The sequence below is a fragment of the Symphalangus syndactylus genome, chromosome 7, assembly GCF_028878055.3.
Source record: "Symphalangus syndactylus isolate Jambi chromosome 7, NHGRI_mSymSyn1-v2.1_pri, whole genome shotgun sequence".
Lineage (NCBI taxonomy): Eukaryota > Metazoa > Chordata > Mammalia > Primates > Hylobatidae > Symphalangus > Symphalangus syndactylus.
The window spans coordinates 94,960,130-94,987,509 of NC_072429.2; the positions used below are offsets into that span (position 1 = coordinate 94,960,130).

The 27,380-nt window shown below is 41.4% G+C and overlaps 1 long non-coding RNA gene across 2 annotated transcripts; it reads right to left on the reverse strand.

The window, feature by feature from the left end:
• Window positions 1-10,077: 10,077 nt before the first annotated feature.
• On the reverse strand, window positions 10,078-25,883 carry LOC129485850 (uncharacterized). Of its 2 annotated transcripts, none has more exons than XR_008658792.1 (3): window positions 25,551-25,883; window positions 24,421-24,498; window positions 10,078-10,383 (listed from the first exon to the last, which is right to left on the reverse strand). It is a non-coding gene; the product is annotated as an uncharacterized lncRNA (long non-coding RNA). The 2 variants fall into 2 exon arrangements; XR_008658791.1 differs by lacking the exon at window positions 25,551-25,883 and adding an exon at window positions 24,830-25,095.
• Between the last annotated feature and the right edge of the window lie 1,497 nt (window positions 25,884-27,380).

Consider the following 27,380-nt stretch of genomic DNA (forward strand, 5'->3'; position numbering starts at 1 on the left):
CTTGCATGATGAGAAAATATTCTAGTGGCAGAATTCATGTGGGCTACTAGTCAGATTCAAGCTAGACAGCGTAGAATCATCTGTTACGTGTCTGTGGCATAAGACCAGATGGAGTCTTAGGCTTGGTGGGACATTATAAAGGGTGTAAGCTGTTGAGCTTGAAAACTTCTTACACTCTGTGCACACAAGCATGGAGGGCCCTTACCGCATTCTTAGCCGTCCATATATCTTGTGAACAACTCATTTCATTAATGAAAAACTATTTCTAAACCTATTATACAAATGAATAAACGCTTTGGTGCTGAAGGAAGATAAAGATTGCTGAAGCTCTTGCAGAAGCTACCTCTAGAGTGTGGACTTCCAGCTAGAGTCTTTCAAAGCTAATGAAACACTCTGGAGTATGTATCCCTGATCAGAGTACTTCACATGTTAGCAAATTGCTCCTAAGGTGTTGATTAAAATGAACACACATCTCTCAGTTGATGCTGAAGTATTTAAAAATAAATTACATGCTGTGTCATTCAAACCATGCACTTTCCTTGGAACTTCTGCATAAGCTGTTCTCTGCATACACTATCTTCATCCTCTTCTCATCCCCTTTGCCTGAAAAACTCCTATTCAGTCTTCAGGACTAAGCATAGGCTGTCATCTCCTCCAGGAAGCCTTCCTTGATCCTCACTCCAACAAGGCTAAGTTGAGTGTCTCTCCTATGTGCTCTTGTAACATCTTGTGCTACTTCTTAGTTTTGATAGTGAGCAATCTCTTCCTTTGACTTGACTGTAATTCCTAGTCCCTGTGTCCCTAGTACCAAGCCAAAGAGGTACTCAATTTGTTTGTAAAATTGAATTAAATTCAAAAGAAACTGATGTTGTTTTCCTTTCTCCCTGCTTCCCACCAATGTATCAGAAGCAGGATCGCCCAACTGTGTGCTTGGCCAAAGATTATAACCGATGAGAGGGAATGGATGAGAATAATTTGGAAATGGTCAAATATAGAAATATTTTTACTTGTTTGCACTTTATTTATTTATTTATTTTATTTTATTTTTTGAGACAGGGTCTCCCTCTGTCACCCAGGCTGGAGTGCAGTGGCACAGTCTCAGCTCAATGCAACCCTTGCCTCCTGGGCTCAGGCAATCCGCCCGCCTCAGCCTCCCAAGTAGCTGGGACTACAGGCACACACCACCATGCCTGGCTAATTTTTGTAATTTTTATTTTTTTGTAGAGACGGGGTCTTGCCACGTCACCCAGGCTGGACTCATACTCCCAGGCTCAAATGATCCACCTGCCTTGGCCTCCCAAAGCTCTGGGGTTACAAGTGTGTGTAACCATGCCTGGCCAGTTTTTACTTTAAATGCTCCAAGTGTTCACTGAGTTTGCTCTTAGGGTAAGCTCTGGAGCTAGAGTTGTGGCAAGGATCTTCTGCATCAGCTGATCTCTGATATTTATCCTGAAGAGAAGAAAGCAGCCAGAAGCCTTATTCATCCAATGTTTCTCTAAGAGTCATGCATCGACCTTCTCTATGAGCTGAGTGAAGGTCGGTAAGGTGCTGTCAGCCAGACAGAAAGCCCATCGGGAGGCTGCTGACCTCATTTTGCTCACCACAGTCCAAATATCCAGACTCAAACTTGACATTTGCCAAGGTACAGCTAAACAAACGGTGGTAAAATGATGCTCACCTATTCGGCTCCACATCAAAGTGGCTAAATAGGGTTTTCAGTGTTAGAATAGACTCCGCAGAAATATTGAGAGACAGGTCAGTTATTCAGAGGTGCTGTTCCTTTGCAACTCTGAACTTGTAGTTTTAGAGATGACCAGGTCTGTATCTCATTGTGCGTTTTATTTCACTTAAGTAGGGAAGAAGGAAGAGAAGACAATGTGGAATTTATGCATTTAAAATATATAAAGTTTATGCTTTTGCATTATGTTGAAAATACTGTGAGCAAAAATATTGCTGTTTTCAGAGGTTTCAGGAAAGGAACTGGAAGAGCCTCATTCCTGTCTCTCTTCTGCTCTTTTAGCCACAGCCCCAGCGTCCTCTCCTGTTCTCATTCCAACACTCTTAGTCCTACATGCTACCGTATCACAGAGACACACGGCTCAGCATTCTGGGGCATGAGCACAAGGCAGGAATGTTCTACAACACATGGTCAAAAAACCCACAATTCCAGGAAATGGAATGGGCAGTGGCCATCAAGAACCCCTGAGCCTGCCTTCAGTTAGAGCTGGACAGGTGTGGATGGCCTGGGGCTTGCTATTCTTCCTTCTCAGTGAACAAGGGAGCTTCTGAAAAGCTCTTAGATAAAGGTTATTTAAATGAAGGTCACTCTTGAATAAAATCTGGTGGGTTTGTACACTTGGCTCTGGTACTTAGTAAAAATGGTCAAAAATAATAATAAAAGGCCAGGTGTGGTGGTTCATGCCTATAATCCCAGCACTTCGAGAGGCAAAGGCAGAAGGATCCCTTGAGGCCACGAAGTTCCAAACCAGCCTGGGCAACATAGAGAGGACTTGTCTCCACAAAAAAATAAAAGAATTAACTGGACACGGTGGCCTGTAGTTCCAGCTACTCAGGAGGCTGAGGTGGGAGGATCACTTGAGACCAGGAGTTTGAGGCTTCAGTGAGCTGTGATCATGCCACTGCATGGCTCATTACTCCAGCCTGGATGATAGAGCGAGACCCCATCTCAGAAAAAAAAAAAAAAAAGAATAGAAAAAGATCCTCAAGCCTTCATCTGAAATATCTGGAGGGCCAGATGTGTTCTAGAACTCAGAATTTTTCAGAGTTTAGAAAGGTAACATAGTTGCCGACAGCTCAGTGGAGTCTGGGCCAGCCCCCCAGCAAATCATCCCATGAGCGTTTCTGCAGCAGTGTATGACAATTCATCCCAAAAAAGGCAACAAGACAAGGATGAGCTTGCATTAATTCAGGCCAAGTCAGGTTTTGCCACCAAATGAATTATGAAAAAACTTTTGGTTTCCAGAGCTGTCTGAATTTCAGAACTTCTGGATGGGGGATCGTGGACCTGTAATCACATTTTCCTGAGGGGCTATTGCCCAGCTTATCTTTTTTAAGAAGAAAGACTTTGACTTCCACTACCCCACTTAGGAAGCCACAAACCAGCACACAGGTTTGGGCTCAGAAGCCTGGCACCCCACAGATGAAACAGTAGGAATCCCTCTCATGAGCATTTCCTTTTCAGAGATTTTCTGACTCTGTGTATGTTTTCAGTTTTTCTTTCTGCGTTCTGCTTAAGGCAGTGTTGTCACCCCTGTGGATCCCCACGATTGTGAAACAAGACAGAATAATGGTTAAGGGCTAACACTTCATGCTCAGAAGGAACTTGGTTGAAATCTTACCTCTGGCACTATTAAGTTGTTTGTTAGATTCTGGGAAGTTGCTTAACCTCTCTGAACCTCAGCTTACTCAGCTATAAATCCTCTTGCAGGGCTGTCATAAGAATTAAATGAGACTACTAAATTGTTAACATTTATGGAATGCTTGCTCTGTACCGAGCACTGTATTAAGAGTTATACATGAAGGGTTATTTTATCAAACAAATACCATCCCTATTTTATAGATGAGGAAGCTGAGGCTCAGAAAGTTTACCCAACTGAAGCCAGGTTGCTATTAAATGGAGAAGCTGGTATTCAACACGAGGTAGTCTAACTCCTGGTACCTTTAACTACTCTGCTGTAATCATTCATCAGATGATAGACAAGATGTTTTGCACACTCTTTGGAACACAATGAGCTTTCAGTGTAAGGTAACTATGATGTCATGGTGATAGCAATGATGGCAGTGATGGTGATGATAAAGAAGGATCAAGTTTTACAGCAAACAGAATCTGGAGAAAGAACATTGAGCGACCTGGTTGCCAATGATCATCCATGTAGTACTCCTGACTTGATGCACTAGGGATTACCCACCAACACAGCTCTAACAACTTCTTTTTTTAAGTAGGGTCCCAAGTATAACTTGTGCCCAGGTTTTTTAAATGTTACTGGTTGGGGCTGGGCACAGTAGCTCATGCCTGTAACCCCAGCACTTTGGGAGGCCAAGGTGGGTGGATCACCTCAGGTCAGGAGTTTGAGACCAGCCTGGCCAACATGGTGAAACCCAATCTCTACTAAAAATACAAAAAATTATCAAGGCGTGGTGGTGGATGCCTGTAATCCCAGCTACTCAGGAGGCTGAGGCAGGAGAATCACTTGAACCCAGGAGGCAGAGGTTGAAGCAAGCTGAAATGGTGCCATGGCACTCCAGCCTGGGCAACAAGAGTGAAACTATCTCAAAAATAAATAAATAAACAAAAATAACAATAAATAAAATGTTACTGGTCAGTCTTCCATGACCTCTAGCTCAGTGGTACAACAGTACCACTCCCAGTTCCTTGGGAAACAGACTCACAGGCCAAGATTTATGTGCAGAAAGTTTATGGGCAATTGCTCTAGGGATCAACAAGAGTAGGGAACAAAGAAAATAGTGTAACTGCACCGGACCAATCTGGTTCAAGTTTTATGTAACAAAGTCTGAGCTGTTTTTCAGTCGCCAGGAACCTCCAGATTGAAGGTCACATAACCTGAGCATGCCCAGATGAACCAAGGATTCAACCATGGGTGGAACCTAAGGTCTCAAACTGGGGAGCATGGACTGAATGAAGAAGCAGACCCTGAAATGGCAAGATACAGAATCCAATCAGATGGAGCCCTGGTGTCACCTCATGGCAGGATCTAGTCAGATCATGCCTCCCTGGCAGCACTTCATTGGAAGACTCAATCAGATCATGGCTCATTACCATATGCCTATAAAGCCTGACCCAGTCCCCAGCTCAGGAAGACAGATTGGAGCATTTCCTCCTGTCTCCTTGACAATTAGCTAGAAATAGAGCCTTTCTTTTCTCAAAATCCAGTGAATAGTATTGGCTTTTATGTGCATTAGGAAGTGAGCCCATTGATTGTTTGGTAACAATAGGAATGGGCAGAGAGAAGAATTGCACTGTGGTGTAGTCCCATCAAAGACTTCTGCCTATCCCACAGAGAATGCTGGGGCTAAGATGGTCTGTGGGAGGCAGAATTCTAAGGCAGTCCCAAGAATTCTCACCCTCTGGTGTACATGCGTCACATAATTCCTCAACCTGTGAATATGATGGAGTATCAGTGTCCATGGTTAGGTTACTAATCTGTTGACTTGTTAATCAAAAGGGAGATTACCCCAGTGGGACTTACCTAATCAGGCAACTTCTTAAATGGGCCTGGGCCCTCCCAGAAAGTGAGACTCAAAGCATGAGAAGGGATATTGAAGAGCCACATGTCGAGAAGCAGCTGTTGGTCTCTGGAATGGTCTGTGGTCAACAGTGAGAAAACAGGGAATTCAGTCCTACAGCCACAAGGAACTGAATTCCACCAACAGCCTGATTAAGCACGAAAGAGGACCCCAAACCTCAGATGAGACGGCAGCCCTGGCAGACACCTTGGACTCAGACAGGTGGGAACTGAGTAGAGGACCTAGTTATGCTGGGCCTGGGCCTCTGACTATGAGATAATACATGAGTGTGGTTTGTGCTTTATTTTTTAAATTCAACTTTTAATTTTGAGATCACCGTAGATGCACATGCAGTTGTAAGAAACAATACAGAGAAATCCACTGTACCCTTTACCCATTTTCAACCAACGACAACATCTTGAAAAACTATAGTATGATGTCAGACCAGGATATTGACAAGATACAGAACAACATCATCACCACAAATTTCCCTGCTATTATCCTTTTATAGCCACACCACCTTATTGACTGCATCTCCTCCTACCAACACCCATCTCAGCCCCTGGCAACCCCTCCTCCATTCTCCATGTCTATAATTTTGTCATTTCAAGAATGTTACATAAATGCTGTAATCAAGTATGTAACATTTTGGAATTGGCTTTTTTTACTCTGCATAATTCCCTGAAGCTTCATCCAATTTGCTGTGCACATCAGAATTTCGTTTCTTTTTATGGCTGATATTTTTTTACCACATGGATGTACCATAGTGTGTTTAGCTATCACCTGTTGAAGGACATCTGGGTTGTTTACAGTTTTTTGGCTACTACCAGAAAAACAGCCACGAATACTTGTGTGATAAATACCTAGGAGTATTTATCCAGAGAAATGGAAACATGTTTATAGAAAAATATAGGAGAGATACAGAAGAGATACAGTTATAGGAAAGATACAGTTTATCCACATCCACACTGGCATTTGGTGTTGTCACTATTTCTTATTTTAGCCATTCTGTTGCATAGTGATATTTCATTGTGATTTTAATTCACATTTCCTAATGACTAATGATGTTGAACATATTTTCAAATGCATATTTGCCATCCATATATCCTCTTCAGTAAAGTGTTTCTTCATGTCTTTTTCACATTTTCTGATTGTATTGCTTTTGTTTTATTTTTTAGTGTTAGGTTTTAAGATATCTTTATGTATCTAGCTACCAGTCCTTTGTCAGATATGTGGTTTGTAAATATTTTCTTGCTCTCTGAAGCTTGTCTTTTCACTTCCATAATGTGGCATTTTACACAGCAAAAGTTTTAAATTTTGATGAAATCCAATCATTAATATTTTCTTTTATGGGTCAGACTTTTGATGGCAAATCTAAGAACTTTTTGCCTAGCTGTAGATACCCTGTGTTTTGTTTTCTAAAAGTTTTATGGTTTTACATTTAAGCCTGCGATCTATTTTTGAGTTAATTCTTTAAATATATGAGATTTAAGTTGAGCTTCATTGAAAAGGCTGCCCTTCCTCCACTGAATTGCTTTTGTACCTTTTGGTTGGGCATATTTTTGTGGGTCTGTTTCTAGGTTCTCTATTTGTTTCATTGATCTATGTGTCTATCACTCTGTAAATACCAGAGCTCTATAATAAATCTTGAAATCAGGTAGATTGATTCTTCTCACTTTATTATTCTTTTACAAAGTTATTTTAGCTATTCTGGTTCCTTTGCATTTTCATATAAATTTTAGAATAATCGTGTCTATATCTACAAAAATCTTGCTGGGATTCTGATAGGAATTGCATTAAACTTCTATGTAAACTTGCAAAGAATTGACTTCTTTATTATATTGAATCTTCTAATCCACAAACACACTGTTTTCCCATTTATTTAGATCTTCTTTGGTTTATTTCATCAATGGTTTGTAGTTTTCTGCCACAAAACATGTTAAATTGAAGTCCTGTACATGTTTTGTTAGATTTATACTTGTTTTTTTTAGCAACTGTAAATGGCATTTATTTTTTATTTTGGTGTCTATCTGTTATGGACACCAAATACTACTTTCCCAGCTGGTAGTATTCCAGCATAGCTAGACTTCTCAGGACAGACTGATGGGGTGAGGGAGAATTAGGAGATCCCTCTCATGGTGGTCTAAGGTCCATTCTCCAAGATTCCAAATTCCTGTATCAAGTACTATAACTTCTATCTGTTACGGATGCCAAAATAAAATTGACTTTCGCATGTTTGTGTTATATCTTGCAACCTTGAGGAACTCACTTACGAGTTCTAGGAGGTTGTTGTTTTGTAGATTTCATGGAATTTTCTACCTAGACAATCATTTCTTCTGCAAACAGGGACAGTTTTATTTCTTCCTTTCTCATCTGCATGCTCTTTTTTTCTTTTTGTACCTTTTGAAATTGGCCAGAACTACCTGTACTATGTTGAATAAGAGTGGAGAGAGCAGACATTGTTGCCTTGTTCTTGATCTTATGGAGAAAGCATTCAGTCCTTCGCCATTAAAAATAATATTAGCTAGAGCCTTTTGGTAGACACTCTTTATCAAGCTGAGGAAGTTTCCCTCTAATCCATATTTTCTAACAGTTTTTATTATGAATACATGTTAGATGTTTTTAAATGCTTTTTCTGTATCAGTTGACAAGACCACATGATTTTTCTCCTTTAGCCATTAATATGGAAGATTACATTGAATAATTTTCATATATTGAATCAGACCTTGCATTCCCGGAACAAACCTTCCTTGGGAGAGTGGAGAGGACCATCAAAGAGTGCTTTGCTGGGTTTTCAGCCACCTGGTACAGGATGGTGAGAAGTTCAACCAGGAAAGGCAGGAAAAAATTTTCAGGGTGAGGTTAACAAGTACAAAAGCACTGACACATGAAACTGGCTTTCTTTTTCAATGCAAATGTTTCAGGATGGCAGGAATGTTGAGCCCAAGAAGGAGAATGGCAGGATATGAGGCTAAGATATAGGTAAGGTAGAGCTCCAAGAGATTGTATGCCATGCTCTGGACCTTGGCCTTTCACCTCAAGGTGGTGGCAACCACTGTGAGGCTGGATGCAGAGAATGATCCAGTAAAGATTGCCTTTTGGAAACTCAGCGCAAAGGGTGGACTGGAGAACAAATCCTGGAGAGGGGGACCCAACAGGGATACTATAGGAAGAGTTCAGGAAAGAAAAGATAGAGTCTTGAATTACTGAACTCATTATCTTCCTTCTTCAAATGCTTCTCTTCTGAGCTACTGATTTTCCTCATTCACCCTTCTACCACTCCTACTGAAGGTCATCTTAGAGTCTTCTTTTTCATTTCTTCTACATCCAATCAGTAGAGACTATGTCTTCATTCTCCCTGTCCCTTGGCTCTACTTGCTGCCATCAACTCAGAGAGCCTAAAGTATTCATACTCTCCTCACTAGCCTTTACTTCTTACTTCTGTGTTTCTTCCACCTCCAACCCATTCTCCATCTTTGCTCTTGCTTTCATCTTTGAAATTCCCTGTTTTGTTTGTTTGTTTGTTTGCTTTGTTTTGTTTTTTGGAGATGGTCTCGCTCCGTCATGCAGGCTGGAGTGCAGTGACATGATCTCGGCTCACTGCAACTTCCGTCTCCCAGGTACAAGCAATTCCCATGCCTCAGCCACCCAAGTAGCTGGGATTACAGGCACATGCTACCAAGTTTGGCTAATTTTTTTTTTGTTGTTGTATTTTTAGTACAGACAGAGTTTCGCTATGTTGCCCAGGCTGGTCTCAAACTCCTGAGCCCAGACAATCTGCCCGCCTGGGTCTCCCAAAGTGCTAGGATTACAGGTGTGAGCCACTGCATCCGGCCGAAATTCCCTGTTTTAACCAAATCACTTCCATTTCTCTACAAAAGCTTCAGGAAGGGTCTGCTTGATCTGATACCAGTGAAACAGACTCCTGGCTGCTTGGGGGCAGGGACTGGGGTCTTAAAAGAATTGCTTTGAGAGGTCTTGGGAGAAATCTTGTGTGAATTGGCATGTGGTCCCCAGTGAAGAGGCAGCCATCTGCAGAGCTTTGTGCCTGAAGAAATACCTCCCATTTAAACCCTGTTCATTTCTCCTGTGTCCATTCCCTCAAGTAGACTAGCCCAGCACGGGCACACAGGAGCACTCATATGTACTTGCTGAATTGAATTTGAATATTATTGTTTCAGCCAACTTATCACTTTATAATTTGTTTATAATCTAATCTGAATTTCTGGGACTTTTCTTCTTACTGAAAAGTCTGCTCCTACGTACTTCAGTGTTAGAAGACCCTTCCCTCTCCATACTTTGCTATGCTCAGCCTTGGACTTATAGGAGGCAGGAGTTCTGGGTGTTCCTTGGCCACTCAGATCCCCTGGATACTGAGTCTGTGCACCAACATGATCCCACCAGGCTCTCAGGGCACTTCTTAGTCTGAATTGTGACAGCCTTGGGGTCATGAATTGAACTGTCTTTGTTATTTTTTTGGTGGGGGATGGGGAGGGGCAGGCATAACACTCCCATCTGCCCATCCAGGGACAGAACAATATTTATTTAGTAAATGATTGTTAATACTTGGTTAGATGTGAAATCCTGAGGAAGTAATTTCAAGAACACAAACCAACACCCAGCCCTCAGGTTCCCTGAATCTAGTCTGTCACCACCCCCAGCCCTCACAACATATCAGAATGCCAAAGACTGAATTCCTTACCTTCCTTCATTCTCTTCCTCTCAGATCTGCTCCCTAAGGCCTCTTTAAGCCCCTTTATGTCCCTACACAGCCCGGGCATCCATTCCCAGTACTATCTCTACCTGACTCCTCCCTCTTCTTTCTTCCAGTCCTAGGTTGTTTGTTCACACCTGTCATATCTCCATTTATAACAACTATTAGGGAATTCCTCTCCAATCCCAGCCCTGTCTGCCTTTGAGGACTATCTGCTCATCTCTCCACCATGACCTCTGGCCTTGGGTCCTTCTGCTTCATGTGTCAGGAACAATGGTAGTGGTATCAACAGTAAGAACTGCTTTGAAGAGAGTCTTCAAAGTGGCTTTGGAGTGTTGTGAGGATGTGCTGGATGCTTGGTCAAAGGACAAGAGAACATCAAAATGGAGACTTCTAGGAATCACCTGTGGACAGGCATAGAAAAACACAATAGCAGATCACAGATTGCTCTTTGCTAAGGTTTTAGCTTCCATGACCCACTATAAAAAAATCAAACCCTATAAAAAAATCAAACTCCAAGGTTGGCAGTGGAAGAAAAGAGCCTTTATGTGAATAAGGTACCTGGATCTCAGGGACCCGACTCTTGGGGTAGTAGCTACCTCTTTAATCTTCCTGCCCAAGCCCTGCCCATAATTCTTCTCTCTGTGCCCAGTCCATCCAGTGAAATCAAGTTGGAGAACAGATACCTCTTAACTGGAACACTGGGCTCCCCTGCTGTGTCACCCCAGCATTTCTATCCATGTTTTGCCACTCAAAGCCCTTACCACCAAGATTAAAAATAGCTGTAACTGGTTTATCATCCTCAGATTGTATCCGTGTCATTCATCCTCATATTCTAGATCATAGCTCAGTGACTGCCACAGGATAGATGCCCAATAATTGTTTGTTGGATGAATGAATAGATCAACTTTGCTTAAGGCTCTGGGATATCAGCAGAGAAAGCAGACCCAAAGAGCTACTTGTAAGAAATCTGGCTTCCAAAATGTAAAGTACTCATCTTGAGCTTGCGTTCCTCTCCAGGGCCTCCCTACCTACCTCCCGGCATATCTCCACATCAATCCCTTCCCAGCTGGTAGTATTCCAGCATAGCTAGACTTCTCAAGACAGACTGATGGGGTGAGAGAAAATTAGGAGGTCCTTCTCATGGTGGTCTAAGGTCCATTCTCCAAGATTCCAAATTCCTGTATCAAATACTATAACTTCCTTGGGTGATAAATTCTGGGAATGTCTACCTCATTGTGGGCTTACTCTACGTCAGAAAGGAAAACAGCTTTCATCTCCTTTGCCAACTTTCATCAGTTTCTCCCTGAAATATTCTATTGAGAATTAGCCAGAAAGAGTAGGTGATCAATTAACACAGTCTGCTATGGATGTGGGAGGGAGAAAAGATAGCATTTATGGAGTGTATTGCCTGTGGCCTCAGCAGAACAATCTGTCTTTATACAACAGAAGCGGTCAATATCCACCCTTAGAGGGATTATTTCGTACTTATCCTTTAAGGTTTCAGATGTCTTTTGACAGTCTCCGTGCCTTCTACTCTGCTACGGAGACTTGAAGAGAGGGAAATTTTAATAATTTGTATCAGCTTCTGAGGTGATTTCTTTTTTTCTAAATAGAACTGAAGCTGAAGGAAACAATTACAACAGGATGGTATTACTTAAGCCCAATTCAACTATTATTATTTTTTAAATTTTATAATTTTATTATGAGCCTTCAATGGAATGCTGTGCTCTTTGCTAAGCATCATCCCCAAGCTTCGCAATGGTGCATGGATAAACCAGGAACAGCCCAGAAGCTCCCTCTCTGCCCTGCGCCACCTAGGTCTAAGACACATCTTCCAATAGGCCCTCAACGGGGTCAGGCTCAGCATCTCCACCAGGACTCTTTCTATTAGAGCTCTTGGTGGGAAACCAAGAAGGGGCAGCTGACCACTAGGTTACTTCCTTTTCAAGAAATTCCTCAGACCACCACGCTGGGGAAGGCCTGCGTGAGTTTCAGTTGGTTCTGTGTTTGAACCAACGTAGGAGTGCTCAGTACCAGGAGACAGAGGGCAATCTGACCCACTTTTCCCCACCAGTGCTGACCCTGGCTGCAGATTGGGAGGGGAAACACCAAATGCCACAAGGAGCTGAAACAAAAGGTGGGGAGATGGCAGGGCAGAGTGGAGGGAGAAAATCATTGACAGGAATGAGATGGGAAAGGTGGCGGAGACAGCATTTGGGTGTTGAAATTACCCTGTGAATTTTTTCTGGTACTTTCCCGTAACTCTGAGACTGAACGTTGCATGTGACATGTCTAAAACTGTGACTTGTTTAAAGCAATTGTTTCAAAACTGTCAGAATCAGGAGCTGATAGAGATAGGCTTCTAACTTAAATATCTAAAGGGAGGATTTCTTCCTAACTTCAAGAATGTCACCAGCTCATCAAAAGCAAGCAAGCAAGCATCAATGCATCACTTTGCTCAGCGTGTCTCAGTTCAGCTTCCTATGCTATCTTCAGCTGTTTCTCAGATTTAAGAGTACTTAGTCTTTCTCAGGAGACAGCATATCTTATTTGCAGGTAAAGGACAACACCCTGTTTGATAGTAAAAGATTGAATATCTAGAGACTGTTTATTTTCCTACTGTTTAAAAATTGTTTTTCCAGGAGATAAACAGATACAAATCTCCATGGATTATTTGAGAAGTGCATAGGTGATAAACGGGGAAGAGAAAACCCATTCTGCCTCCCCAGTCATCCACTGATGTCTGAGAAAGAATAATATTACTTTTTTTCCCTCTCTCTTGACCTTCCTGTGCAATAAATACTGATGACAATAGCAGCATATAATATTTACGGTGGCCATGTAATTTACTCTCCAGACTGGGACTCTTTGGAGAGTGAAAGGGAGTGCTAATAATCATTACTCCAGGACAGTAGACTTAAATGCAGAAAAGTAGACTTAAATGGAGACATATGGTCATCCTAATAATGGTGGAAATTTACCATGGATTCTGGAGTCTGGCCCAGATTTCAATCCCAGCTTCCCACATACTTACCCACCATGTAATTACAGACATGCTACTTCACCTCCAAGACCCCCATTTCATTCATTAGAAAGATGTGTGGTCTGTCCTTCAAGTTCATAATATCTTGCAAGATTCTTATGAGGATTAAATGAGATAGTTATGTAAAATCACCTAGCATAGCATAAGGCTGGCATTCCAAATATATTCATATTCTTTGCTTAATAGCAATATGCCAGGATTAGTGAATCAGTTTGTTTATCCATTTCTTCAAGTACCCAAGAGTGAACTGGACAAGCATTTATTAAGACCAGTGGTTCTCAGTGGAAGCAGTACGACTCCATGGGGATGCTTTGGAAAATTGTGGAGGTGTATGTGATTGTCACAGTGATTTGTGTACATGGGGAGGGTACTACTGGCATTTAACAAGAGGGTGCTGGGGTTGCTAGACATCCTGCAATATCCAGAAAAGTTTTGCACAATGAAGGATTCTCCCTCATCCCTCAGGGCCTACTAGCGACGCATTTGATATTCCTGGAGGCAAAAAAAAAAAAAAAAAAAACTTTATAATTATCTGAGCCTAGAGCCCAATTTGATTTTACATATAAATACAAAGCATTTGTTGCAGAGTTCTAATATGCACCGGATTTTCCCATAATGTGTCAGCTGTATAAATTAAAGAAAGATTGTGCTTTGTTCAGAATTTTACTAAGGGTTGTTCACTATTTCAGGAACTCTCATTACTAGTAAAAAAAAAAAAATACCACTGTTGGATAGTAATAGTAAAATAGGGAAGGATATGTTAGTCACTAATATAACATGCCACTCTTAAACTGCACTTAAGGCCTTCACATTCACATCATTCTCCTTACGAGTGAAAGCATTTGACTCATGTCTTCTAGTGTGACTATCCTAAGGGTATATATAATGAAAATCGTATTATTTTATTGTAAATTATTTTATTTCTCTTTTATAACAAGGCATTATATTTGTGGCAGAAACTGCTAGATGCCCACCAAAATCCATGTTCCACTCTCTCTCCTGGTTCCTCAACTAGATTCTATTTCCCATCTACCCTTGCAGGCAGGTGTGGTCATGTGCTTGAGTCCTAGCCAATGGCCCCTGAGCAGAAGTGGCACATGCCACTTCCAGGCCTGGCCCATGGAAACCTCCCAGGTGCACGCCTCCATGTCTGTTTCAACTCCCTGCCCATTATTTATCCGCTCAGTCCTATCATGAGAGCTAGAAATAAACTTTTATTGCATTTAAGCTATTAAATATATTAGGGTGCATTTGTTTTAGCAATAAGGGGAACCCAACTAATACAACATGGGCTTTTAAAAAAACTTATTTGTGAATTTCATTTTAAGATAGTAAAAAGGACATTATAAAATATTAGCTATAAAAGGGGTGTTAGGTCTGATAATGTTGAGAACTGCTGGCCTAGACTATGGAAGGTGCTGTAAGGACTAGACAGAAAAAAAATGTGTGGTCTGTCCTTCAAGTTTATAATGTCACATGCACAACTACACAGGCGCACACACATGCAGAGTTCATTAGTTCAAGGCTGTGTATGATAAGAAACAAGTGAGTTGTGTAGACTGGATGGACTCCAAACTTTTCATTTTGCAACCCCATTAGTTAAAAACATGTTGTGCAAGCACTTTCAATATATATTTCATAGAATTCAAGACACTGTCAGTTGTGCATTACATCATCACATTATATAGCATGAAGAAAGAAAAATATCCCTGCCAATCAAATTGTGACATAGGCTTTTGTAGGTATTGATTGTAAAATGTATTCCAATATAAGAGATGTTAAAATGTGAAACAATGTGTGTCTCAGAACTGATAAAAAATGATCATATGCTTCTAAATAAATACATTATGTCCTCTTAAAAGCATACACAAAAATGGGAGTTTGAAAAGGTTGAAATTTTATAAGCAAAAGTTCAATGACTTCCTGTTGCACCCCAAAGGATCACTGCTGACACCCCACCCTGGAGGCCACAGGCATAGACAGAGGTCCTGTTTGGGCCCAGAAAAGTGAGGGGGCTCTTAGCTGGGTCTGTGTGGCTCTGGGGAAGTGGACAAGCATTCCAGAAGAATCCAGTATTCCAGAATTATCCAGCTTCTGGAATACCAGAAGAATCCACCTCCAGCTTTCACACTATATTTCTTTAGTGCCTTCCTCTCAGCAACCTGTCCTCTCACAAGAAAAATATGTTGGTTACCTCTGTTGGGGGTAATTGCATTTTAATTGGAGTCTTCAGTCCTTTAACTGAAAGGGATTAATCTTCAAAGGAGAAATTGTGACCGTCAGTAGGGGAGCTATCTTGAGCCATGTACTCGTGACTTCTGTTAGAGCCACCGCACGTCTGACTTGTAAGATCAGCCTTAAGTGGCACCTACCCAAATCTTGTGTTGCTCTTTGTCTATGCTGACATTAAATACAGTGCCCAGCTGTCATCTGCTTACCCAGTTCAAGTTAGCTCCATTTACATGCCGCTATTTCCCTAAGTTGTTTATCTTTCTCCCAGAGAGTAGCTCACCTGCTACCCTACTTCTGTCATTCGCCCTAACACTGAGGCTGAGAACCATAGTCACTTCTGGCCCCTTGGCTTCACTGTCCCCTAACCTCACTCAGATGCTTTCCCTGTTTCTGTTTTTGGACACTTCTTCTGAAATGCTCGTTCACTTCCCCAGAGCCACACAGACTCAGCTAAGAGCCCCTCACTCTTCTGGGCCCACACAGGACCTCTGTCTATGCCAGTGGCCTCCAGAGTGGGGTGTCTGTAGTGATCCTTTCGGGTGCAACAGGAAGGTATTAAACTTTCACTTATAAAACTTCAACCTTTTAAAACTCCCATTTTTGTGTATGCTTTTAAAAGGATATAATATATTTGTTTAGAAGTATATGATCATTGTTTATCAGTTTTGAGACACACATTGTTTCACATTTTAACATCTCTCATATTGAGATGCATTTTACAACCAATACCTACAGAAAGGCTATGTCACAATTCAGCAGGGATATTTTTCTTTCTTCATGCTATATAACGTAATGATGTAATGCACAATTGATAGTGTCTTGAGTTCTATGAAATATATATTGAAAGTGCTTGCACAACATGTTTTTAACTAATGGGGTTGCAAAATGAAAAGTTTGGAATCCATCCAGTCTACACAACTCACTTGTTTCTTACCACACACAGCCTTGAACTAATGAACTCTGCGTGCATGTGCCTGTGTAGTTGTGCATGTGATTTTACAGACTAGAAGGACAGACCATGCATTATTCTTTTGTCTAGTCCTTACAGCACCTTCTGTAGTGCTGTAAGGACTATAAGCACCTTCCATAGCACCTTCTATCTGGGAACCCCAAGAGCGGAAAAGACTCGGCAAACAGGAGAGGTAGGCAGGCACTGGGATTGCTAAAGTGGTTTTTAGGTTCAAAACCTGCATAAAGAGTCTTGAATTGAATTATCCACTGAATTATCTCCCTCCTCTCTCTTTCCATCTCTCTATTTCCTTCTCTCTCTCTCTCTCTCTCACCACTCTGTCCTTCTCTCTCTCTCTCTAAAAATATCTATCTACATACACACACATATGTGAGTGTAGGTGTGTGTTTTCTCACAAGGTGATTTTTAGCAAGAGAAAAATTGTAAAAAACTCAGAAATAACCATTTTTAGTATTTCCTAAGATTAAAAGTAAGGAGAGAAATCTAAGGGGAAAAGACCAAGAAATTTGAATAGATAATTTTAAAAATCTGTAGAAAAGGGAAAACATCACCAAAATTTAGATTAAAAGGCAAACTGAAAAAAAGTTTGCAGTGAATGCAAAAAAGAGCTGCTATCTTTTCTTTATAAAGAGCTGAAGTAACTCAATAACAAAAATGCAAAGAACCCTAAATGCAAACACACAAGGATATTTACAGACAATTCATAAAAGAGGCACCATAACTAGTCAATGATCATAAAGCCCATGGGGAAAGGGGCCATGTGTATGTGTCCACTATTAGAGACCTAATACCTGGGTCAGTGCCTGGTTCACCTCTTTTTTTTTTTTTTTTTTTTTTTTTTTTTTGAGACAGAGTCTTGCTCTGTCGCCCAGGCTGGAGTGCAGTGGCGCAATCTCGGCTCACTGCAAGCTCCGCCTCCCGGGTTCACGCCATTCTCCTGCCTCAGCCTCTCCGAGTAGCTGGGACTACAGGCGCCCGCCACCACGCCCGGCTAATTTTTTGTATTTTTTAGTAGAGACGGGGTTTCACCGTGGTCTCGATCTCCTGACCTCGTGATCCGCCCGCCTCGGCCTCCCAAAGTGCTGGGATTACAAGCGTGAGCCACCGCGCCCGGCTCACCTCTTAAGTAAACACAGTCATGCGCCACCTAACAATGGAAATGCTTTCCTTGGGCAATTTTGTCATTGTGTGAATATCATAGGGTGTGCATATACAAACCTAGATGGTATTGCCTACTCCACTCCTAGGCCATATGGTATGGTTTTATCACTCTTAGGCCACAAACCTGTACAGCATATTACTCTACTGAATACTGTGGGCAATTATGACACAATGGTAAGTATTTGTGTATCTGAACATATTCAAACAGAAAACAGTAAAAATACAACATAAAATGTTAAAAAATGGCACACCCTGTCCTGTATAGGTCACTTACCATAAATGGAGCTTGCAGGACTGGAAGTTACTCTGGGTGGGTCAATGAGTGAGTGGTGATTGAATGTGAAAGCTTAGGACTCAACTGTACACCTTATAAACACTGTACGCTTAGACGGCACTACATTTATAAAAAATAGTTTTCTTTCTTCAATACTGAATTAACTTTAGCTCACTGTAACATTTTTACTTTATAAACTTCTTAAATTTTTTAATGTTTTGATTATTTTGTAGATATTTGGCTTAAACACACATTGTACAGCTGAACAAAAATATTTCTTTTTTTTTTTTTTTGAAATGGAGTCTCGCTCTGTGGTCCAGGCTAGAGTCCGGTGGTGCGATCTCTGCTCACTACAAGCTCCACCTCCCTGGTTCACGTCATTCTCCTGCCTCAGCCTCCCAAGTAGCTGGGACTACAGGCGCCCGCCACTACGCCCGGCTAATTGTTTGTATTTTTAGTAGAGATGGGGTTTCACCGTGTTAGCCAGGATGGTCTCGATCTCCTAAACTCGTGATCCACCCGACTCAGCCTCCCAAAGTGCTGGGATTACAGGCGTGAGCCACCGCACCTGGCCCAAAAATATTTCTTTTTAATATCCTTATTCTATAAGCTTCTTCTACTTTCACAGATTTTTATTTTTCACTTTTTAAACATTTTTGTTAAAAACTAAAACACAATCACACATATTAGCCTAGGCCTACACAATGTCAGGATCATCAGTATCACTGTCTTCTACCTCTCCAGTTTGTCCCACTGGGAGGACTGAAGAGGTAATAACACACATGGGGCTGTCATCTATGAAAACAATGCCTTCTTCTGGAGTACCTCCTGAAGGACCTGCCTGGAGCTGTTCTTGAGGAGGTGTCACTCTTTTCAGAAAAGAAAAGAATGCTTGGTTTATTTCTTTTTATTCATCATAGATTTGCTTGTAAGTAGATAATGCATCATGAACACTTCTCTCTACTAATGAAAACCTTTCAGTGTTAGGGTCCATGGTTTCAAACTTTCTGAGTTGTTGAGGTCTACAAAGGCTTCTGCCAAATGCTTGACAGTGAATTTTCTCAGGGTTTTTTCTTTTTCTTCTGCAGTTTCCTTTTCTCTTCACTCTTCTTTAAGCTCTGAGCTCCTGTTACAGCTCTCACAACTGTCAGTTCCTCAGGACTCACATCTAGAGGCTCTTCAATGTCATCCTCATCCACACTGAGGTTAAAGTTGTTTGCTCCCTTGTAATCATGTGGGACCACCACCACATATCCAATTCATCATTGCCACATAACTGTATTTGTTGAATGATTGATTCAATGAATGAATTAATTAATTAATTAAAAAGTCGACCTTGAGGTAATCAAAGGGATAAAAATTAAATATTTTTGCCCATCACTGTAGCAAAGCTTTTTTTAAAGGAGTAATATGCAATGAGTATAGTAAATGCATGTAGTGAAAAGGACTTTCTCATGCAAATTGATGGGCATGTGAATTGTGAAAAGCAATTTGTCAACAACATGAACTGTGGTGTGGTAGAAACTTTAAGTGCTCACCTCCTTCTGGTGCATGGGTGGACCACGCTTTCCCACCCAATCCCACTGCCTTGAAGGCAGACAGGGCTGTGTAACAAGTTCCGCCTACGGGGTATGAGTGAGTATTTAGGAACCTTCCCGTAAAGATGTAATCGGAGAGGAGGCTTGGTTGAGACGGTGGAACCAAAGCACTGAACAGTCTGGACTGCTAAGTCCCCATATGAGGACAGCAGCTTCAGACAGTAACCTGAGCCCAAAAATGAATTCCCATAACTAAGAAGTACATTTTTATTTTTGTTAGGTCATTGAGATAATACTGCTGCTTGTTACCACAGCACACCTGGCTCATTCTGATTAACCTACTTATTTAATTCTTTTAATGTCTATCAATTGAGCTATGCACCTATTATAAAACAGATCCAGAAATTCCATTTATAAGGAATAAGAGAATGCTCCTAAATATGGAAAAATATATTTATACATGAAGATGATCCTTGTAAGGTTATTTTAAAACCAGCATTCCCGTAATAGAATAGTTAGCTGCTAAAGAAAAACATACCACATGTGCTTAGTAGATATTTATAAAAAAGATGTAATAACGTGGGAAAATGTTTATGACTGCCATCCTCATAGACTTTCTATTCATACAGAATAAGATTGAAGAAAAATCACCAAAAATGTTAAAAATTGGTTTTGTTGGGTAGTGCAAATATAAGCAATTTCTTCTCCTTCTTTCTACAGCTTACAGTTTTCCAAATATTTTAAAATAAATGTATATCAATTTTTATGAGAAAAAATGCTGCTCTTTCAATTACTCAAGTTTTAAAATTAATAACAAATAGGTTATTTTATTATCTCATTGGTAAGATTGTTCTTAATCCTGGAAACAGATTTTTCCCTAGTTGCTCCGAAATCCAGGTGGTGGACAAATCTTTACATTTTATATTTTTTGCTACTTTTGTTTATATACATGCAGAAAAGGCAAATTTTAAGAAAAGATGTTTGTGAGTTCATCTCATTTAAAAGCACAATAGGCAGCCTATTGATTTTTAAAATAGGCTCTGACCTTGACCAAAGCCTTCCCGCTCTTTGGAGCCCATTGTCCTTCTCTGATCCATGAGAGATTGAATCTGGTGATCCCTAAGGCCCTCTTCCAGATCTTCGACTCTGTAATTCCATGTTCAAATGGAGTAAGATGTTCACAATTTGGTATGTCAGAAGTGTAATTCAACCAGGCATTGGAAAACATTTATCTAATTAATCTTTGCGAACAGGTATCTATGGAAACAACTTACATTTGTATTCAAGGGAGATAATCATTTATGAATTTATCCTTACACAATCATCACAAAGGTAAGCTGTGCCCAGGATAGCTTCTTGCAGTATGTACAACAGGACACAGTTTTACACCACTTTTAGTAGAATCAAGTAGAAATCATTCTGACAAACTGAGATACCACCAGAGTTTCAGAAACTGGAGAGTCTAGGTTGAAAATATATCATAGGGATCGTGAGTCACAGTGCTCAGTAGAAACAATTTTAGAAAAGCTGAGAAAAAGACACTAGAATGATGGAAGACCCAAGTAATCATGGAAAGCAGAAGAAAATAGATTAGATACAGAGAGCATCATTTTTCATTCAACCTGGGTCAGTTTTACCCAATAATTCTGGAATGACCACTTTGTTATCTAACTAGCTGCTCCTCCTCTCTGGGCCTGAGCTTCTACACATAGAAAATTAGGGCCCTTGACCAGATAGCATCTAAAATCCCTGCAAGCTCTAATATGATTGAGCTAGTGTTTGTTTTTGCTATCATTTGATATCCTTCAGCACTGATTTATAAGAACAAAATACAAAACTCAGGTTACGTGCAAGGAGACACTTCCATGTCTTGATAATGTCTGATAAGCAGAACTGGTGTCTTCCAGCTCACAGTTCTTTACTTCTCTCTAGCTTTATTCTTCAGACCTCTCTGGCTGCATGAAATAGAAGCTCAGTATGACCTGGCTCAAATCAAAAGGAGAAGCCTTGGTTCATATGACCAAGTCGCTGGAAGGGCATAGGTTCAGCTGGCCAAAAGACAATGAATGCAGGGTCTCGAACACTGTCAGGACTCTCCATGCTCTTTGGGTTTCAGGGTTCAAATCGGTTTCATCATGTTAGTGGAGTCATGGATATGGGCAGCTCTGGGCTCTCATTCCTGGGGAAGTTAGCATTCTTCCTTAAGCTCATCTTTAATAATTCACAGGTAAGGACACTGGTGGCACAGCTTAGGTCACAGTCCCAACACCCAATCATCATGCTCAGAGGTGAGAGATATGATGATTTGCCAATGTGGTCACATGTCCAGTCTTTTTAATCAAGAGGATTTGGGTCATACTGGAAGCAATAGAGACATCCATACTGAGAGGGAAACAGAATAGCAGCTGTATTTGTTTTCTATTGCTGTGTCTCAAATTGCCACAAACTTAGAGGCTTAAAACAATGCTCACCTATTAGTTCACAGTGCCATAGTTCAGAAGGCTGTGCACGGCGTGGCTGTGTTCTCTACTTAGGATCTCACAAGGCTAAAAGTGTTGGCAAGGTTTGCTTTTTTTTTCTCATTGAGAGCTCAGGGTCATCTTCCAAGCTCATGTGGTCACGGCAGCATTCACTTCCTTGAGGTCGTAGGACTGAGGCCCTCATTTCTTTGCTGGCTATCAGCTAGGGGCTGCTCTCAGCTCCTAAAGGCCCTTCATATTCCTCTTCAAATCCAGCTATGGAGAATCCCCCACCCTGGCCCCAGTGTCAAATTTATTTCACACTTCGAATCTTCGAATCTCTTTTACCAGTAAGAGCCCAGTCCTTTTTAAGAGCTTGGCTGATTAGATCAGCACCTGCTGCTCCCCAGATACTCCTCCCACCTTAAGGTCAGTTGATTTGTCACCTTAACTACATCTGCAAAATCTCTTCATGGTACCTAGCTTAGAGTTAGATTAAATAACTGGGAGAATGTGTACACCAGGGAAGAGGAGAGTGGGAATGTTGGAGATCGTCTTAGAATTCTGCCTAACTTGCCATATGAACTTAGGAAGTTTGAATCTGAGTTTGATCTTTTGAGGCATATCTCAAAAGATCAATCATCCAAAGACTAAATCTACCTAAATCTTGACCAACTAATTCACTTATTAAACTGGTTGCTTGACTCATGTAATCAATATAATTGAATTGAATAAATTTTTAAAAAGTCATATGATTGTCTTAACTTTAGGAAGATAGAATATGAATTTAAAATAGAGCTTACTTAGGTAAAAGCATGTTTTAAGCACTTTCTCCATGGTCCTTTTCAGATGAGGAGCTGTTTGATTCCATAAACTCAATTAGGCCCTTCTGTTATACATCCTCATGGAACTCTGTTCTATGATTTTCGAGACACTCTTAATTACTTACTCAACACTATTACCACTATCCTGTATCCTGACAATGCAGAATCTGCATTTCCTGTTCCATGCAGCATGCCTAGTACATGGCATAGTGGCTGGCACATAAAATAAATATTCACAGAATAAAAGAGGACAAATGCCAGGCCATGCTTTCATCATTTATGTACTCCCTGTGCTTAAGGCAGTACCAGCACATAGTAGATGTTCAACTGAAGTGGAAGGAAGTCACGAAAGGAGGGAAGAAGAGAGGAAAGCAGAACACAGTGCTAGGCCCCTTTAAAAGAAAGCAGCTAACTCTGCTTCCTGCTGTGTTGACTTGATTGACCTGTACAAACATTTCTTAGCATTTTACTTCCAAGAACAATCGTATAAGGTGATTTAATTATTTCCCAATGGTTGCTGGGACTCTTGAAGCCCATGCAGGACAATGGGCAAAAGGGTCCCCACCCCAAAATTGGCATTGGGTATACCCAGAGGGTGTTTATCTGGCTGGGCTCCATGCCACTGGTCACCCAAGGCTGTTCTCTTTGTTTGTTTTATCTCGAACACAGTCACATGTCCACTTCAGGTCTCTGTACGGGCAAAATGTGTCTGGAGTCAATTACTCAGCAAATAAAATACACTCATCCCCAGGCCTGTACTAGACTTTAACTGCAGACAGGCCGAACTCACAGAACCTGTACTGCTTACACAAAAGGAGACCTCTTATCACGTCCAGGGGGAAGTCAATATCACTTATAATATGTTAACTATCTCACTGACCCTGGAGATGATCTGGCTATGGAGAAGGGCTCAAGCAATCAAATATCTCTGAAAAAAGACACATAATCTGGGTCCAAAATGTCAGTAATAATGCACAAACAGACCATCTTCTTGGAAGGAAATTTGGGAAATACCTTCCAGGGATGTTGTCCATGACATAGTGTTGGTCTTCGCTGCCAGCCCCTCCCCAACTTCCTCCTTCTCCTACCCTGGTCTCACCCACAACTACAACTCTCACTTCTCTTTTAACCTATAAGTGGAAGTCTGATGATGATCGCACACACGTCCTCCTCCCTAAGTGCTGCATTATGTCCTGCCTCTTTTTTTGCTCTGATACATCACTAGTTGCAGGACGAAGCTATTCACAGACCCTGGATCAAGTCCATGGGGAGAGATGATAGGGAAGAACATGATTTTTAAAGCTAGTTTTACCTCAACAGTGCTCAATCCCAGAACACTCTTCCCCAGTCACTTGCTTATTGCTATGGGCTGAATGTTTATGTCCTCTGAAAATTCATATGTTGAGGCCCTAACTCCCAATGTAATAGTATCTAGAGGTAAAGCCTTTGGGAGTATTAGGTTTAGATGAGGTCATGAGGGTGAGAATTCTCATGAGAGAAACAGTGCCCTTATAAGAAAAGGAAAATAGGCCGGGCACGGTGGCTCATGCCTGTAATCCCAGCACTTTGGGAAGCCAAGGTGAGTGGATCACCCGAGGTCGGGAGTTGGAGGTCAGTCTGGCCAACATGGTGAAACTCCGTCTCTACTAAAAATACAAAAATTAGCTGGGCTTGGTGGCGGGTGCCTGTAATCCAAGCTACTTGGGAGGCTGAGGCAGGAGACTCACTTGAACCAGGAGGCAGAGGTTACAGTGAGCCAAGATCGCGCCACTGCACTCCAGTCTGGGCAACAGAGTGAGACTCCGTCTCGAAAAAATAAGTAAATAAAAAATAAAAAGAGGAAAATAGATTCTCTCTCTCTCTCTGTCGTCAGTGCACTCACCCAGGAAAAAAACCACACGAGGAAACAGCAAGACAGCAAGACAGTGGCCACTTACATGTACAAACCAGGAAGAGGGTCCTCACCAGGAAATGAATCCACTGTCACCTTGACCCTGGACTTCCGGCCTCCAGAACTGGGAGAAATAAATTGTTTTTTAAGCCACCCAGTCTATGTTATTTTGTTACAGCAGCCTGAGCCAACTAAGACACTTATTGCAATTAATTATTTGTATGATGACAGATTTCCTCCTTTCTATTACAGCTCTCTAAGAATTCATCTTATTTGGTTTCACCCCTCATGGTGCCTAACTACAGGTACTTATGTGTATAAATGGTTGTTAAATGTTTCTCAAACCTTCGCTTTTGTCCTAAGGAGTTTGGACTTGATCACTCATGCAGTAGTAGCTGCTGGGGGTTTCTGAATGCAAAGTGGTATTAGCTGTGTTTCTCAAGCAAATGACTTACCTTTGGAGCCTCAGGTTTCTGGTAAGAGAAATTAGGTTGCACAAGGGCAGAAAGACGAGAAAGTTTTTTGAACAGCGTAACTCATTGCGTAAATGTAAAATATCCTTAAGAGCTCACATTTGCCCCTTGCATTCCTCGAAAGGGCAGAGCATCTGCTAAAAGACCAATCTGTGAAGCATTAACTTGACTTCTGCTTATTTAAGCTGGACTAACCTTGTGACTAATTCTGTCTCTGTGCTGTGGCTGCCTAAGCAGGGAACATGTCCAAATGTGGAGGGGTTGAAATCCCTTATTATGAGGAAAATATCCCAGCATGCCTTTCAACTTTACTTCTAGGCAAAAGTGAAGAAGATTCCTTTCTAAATAGCAAAAATTCACTTTGCTATACAAGAACTACTGAGGGGGATAAACCCTTGACTTTAAACTTGTCAAATATGTTTTGCAGCTCCAAAGGCTAAACACACACACAGACACGTACACAGACACACACACACATAGTCATGCCTATTGCTGCCATTTTATCCTTAGAATAACTTGGTTATAAAGACCACAATACACTAAACACTTCCTATAAAATGTCCTAGCCAGGGACTATGTGATAAAGATTTCCATATATGGGCGTGTGACTAAGGACTGAGAGCAAATATGGCAGAGACTGCTGGCTACAAATCTTGGATAATTCCCTGAGAAGGAAAAGGAAAAAAAAAGAAGCATAACAAACCTGCCGCATGCAGGAAATGCCTGGCTAACATAACGGCTGAGCATATTCGTGTGGGAAAATGCACAGGCTCACGAGCACCGGCTTTCAGGGGAAAGATGTCTTCAAAATACTCTCTCCCCATTTTTATGCTTTCAGATTCCTAAGAGCTTCTGCGGGGACTTCTGAAAACGATCTTGGCACTTTAGGCCAGGACTTTTTGAACAGCCTTTTTCAAGGGCTTAGCTCCATGTTCTTTGTAAACTGCTAAATCCTTCAACCTCTAAATTTTGTTTCAAAGTCATAAATTTCTCTCCAGGCTTCTTGGTTTTCAGAAACCAGCACAGCATGTTTCATTTGTGAACAACTGGAAGAAAGCAATTTTACTGCCAAACTTAAAAGAAAAATGGCAAATTTCATTGGCTTTTAATTTTACATAAAGGTACGCCCTGCCTGCCAGATGTGGGTAAGTGCGATAGAATTAAAGTTGTTTAATCCTCAGCATTGCATAGGTTTTCTAGTCTAAAAATATGTCACCAGGCTAAAACGCTGGTCTGTATGAACATAATGTAAATTAGAAGAGCTGAACATAATAGTCCTTGGTTAGCTTAGAAATTCAGCAGCACGGCTGGGCGCGGTGGCTCAAGCCTGTAATCCCAGCACTTTGGAAGGCCGAGGCGGGCAGATCACGAGGTCAGGAGATTGAGACCATCCTGGCTAACACAGTGAAACCCTGTCTCTACTAAAAATACAAAAAATTAGCCGGGCGTGGTGGCGGGCGCCTGTAGTCCCAGCTACTCGGGAGGCTGAGGCAGGAGAATGTCGTGAACCCGGGAGGCGGAGCTTGCAGTGAGCCGAGATCACACCACTGCACTCCAGCCTGGGGGACAGAGAAAAACTCCGTCTCAAAAAAAAAAAAAGAAATTCAGCAGCACAAGCACATTTGGGCTGTTATCTACTTGCAAGTCTACTGGTCCTCACTCCAAGTTCCTTTCTGCTATCTGCAGCCCCCACACACAGTCAGGGACATTGACGTTGTGGGGTCAGGTGGGCCACCTAGATTACAGGACAGTCCTGCCCTTACATAGGTGTGTGTTTTGGGGCAAGTCACTCACCTTCACTGAGCCTCGGGTCCTCACCTGAAAGGTAAGGATAACAGGAAGCCTCTCCCAAAGATGGGTCAAGATGAAATAACATGACAAGTGTAAACATTTATCACCATGTCTGGCACTTCTTAAGCTCTCACTAAATAACAGCCTGTCCTTATTAGGTTCATCTGTCTCTGCTTGAGCGCTACTATAGAGGACAAATTGACCAGTGGGCACCACTGAGCTTTTGGTATTTCTGATACAAACCAATTCTGTAAGGCTCATTACATTTAAAATGTTAAAGCCAAAATGGATTTCTTCTGACTAACTTAATATGGACATGCTGAAGAACTTTGAAATCAGCCAGAGTCTCAGTAATTGGCTACATGTTATTTTTAATATATCAATTGATAGCCTGCAACAATCCTCCTTGACAAGTCCTAGGTTGAGTGTCAGAATCTCCCCCAGGGTGGGAGGTCCCTGGAAGCAGCTCATGGTTTTGTCTGTGTGTGTGTGTGTGTGTGTGTGTGTGAGAGAGAGAGAGAGAGAGACATGAAGTTTTCAGACTAATGCTGCTCTACTACGGCACTTCCTCTTTATAGTGACTGAATGATACGGTTTGGCTATGTCCCCATCCAAATCTCAGCTTGAAATGTAATAATCCCCACGTGTCAAGGATGGGGCCAGCTGGAGATAATTGAATCATGGGGTGATTTCGCTCATAATGTTCTCCTGGTAGTGAATAAGATTCACGAGATCTGATGGT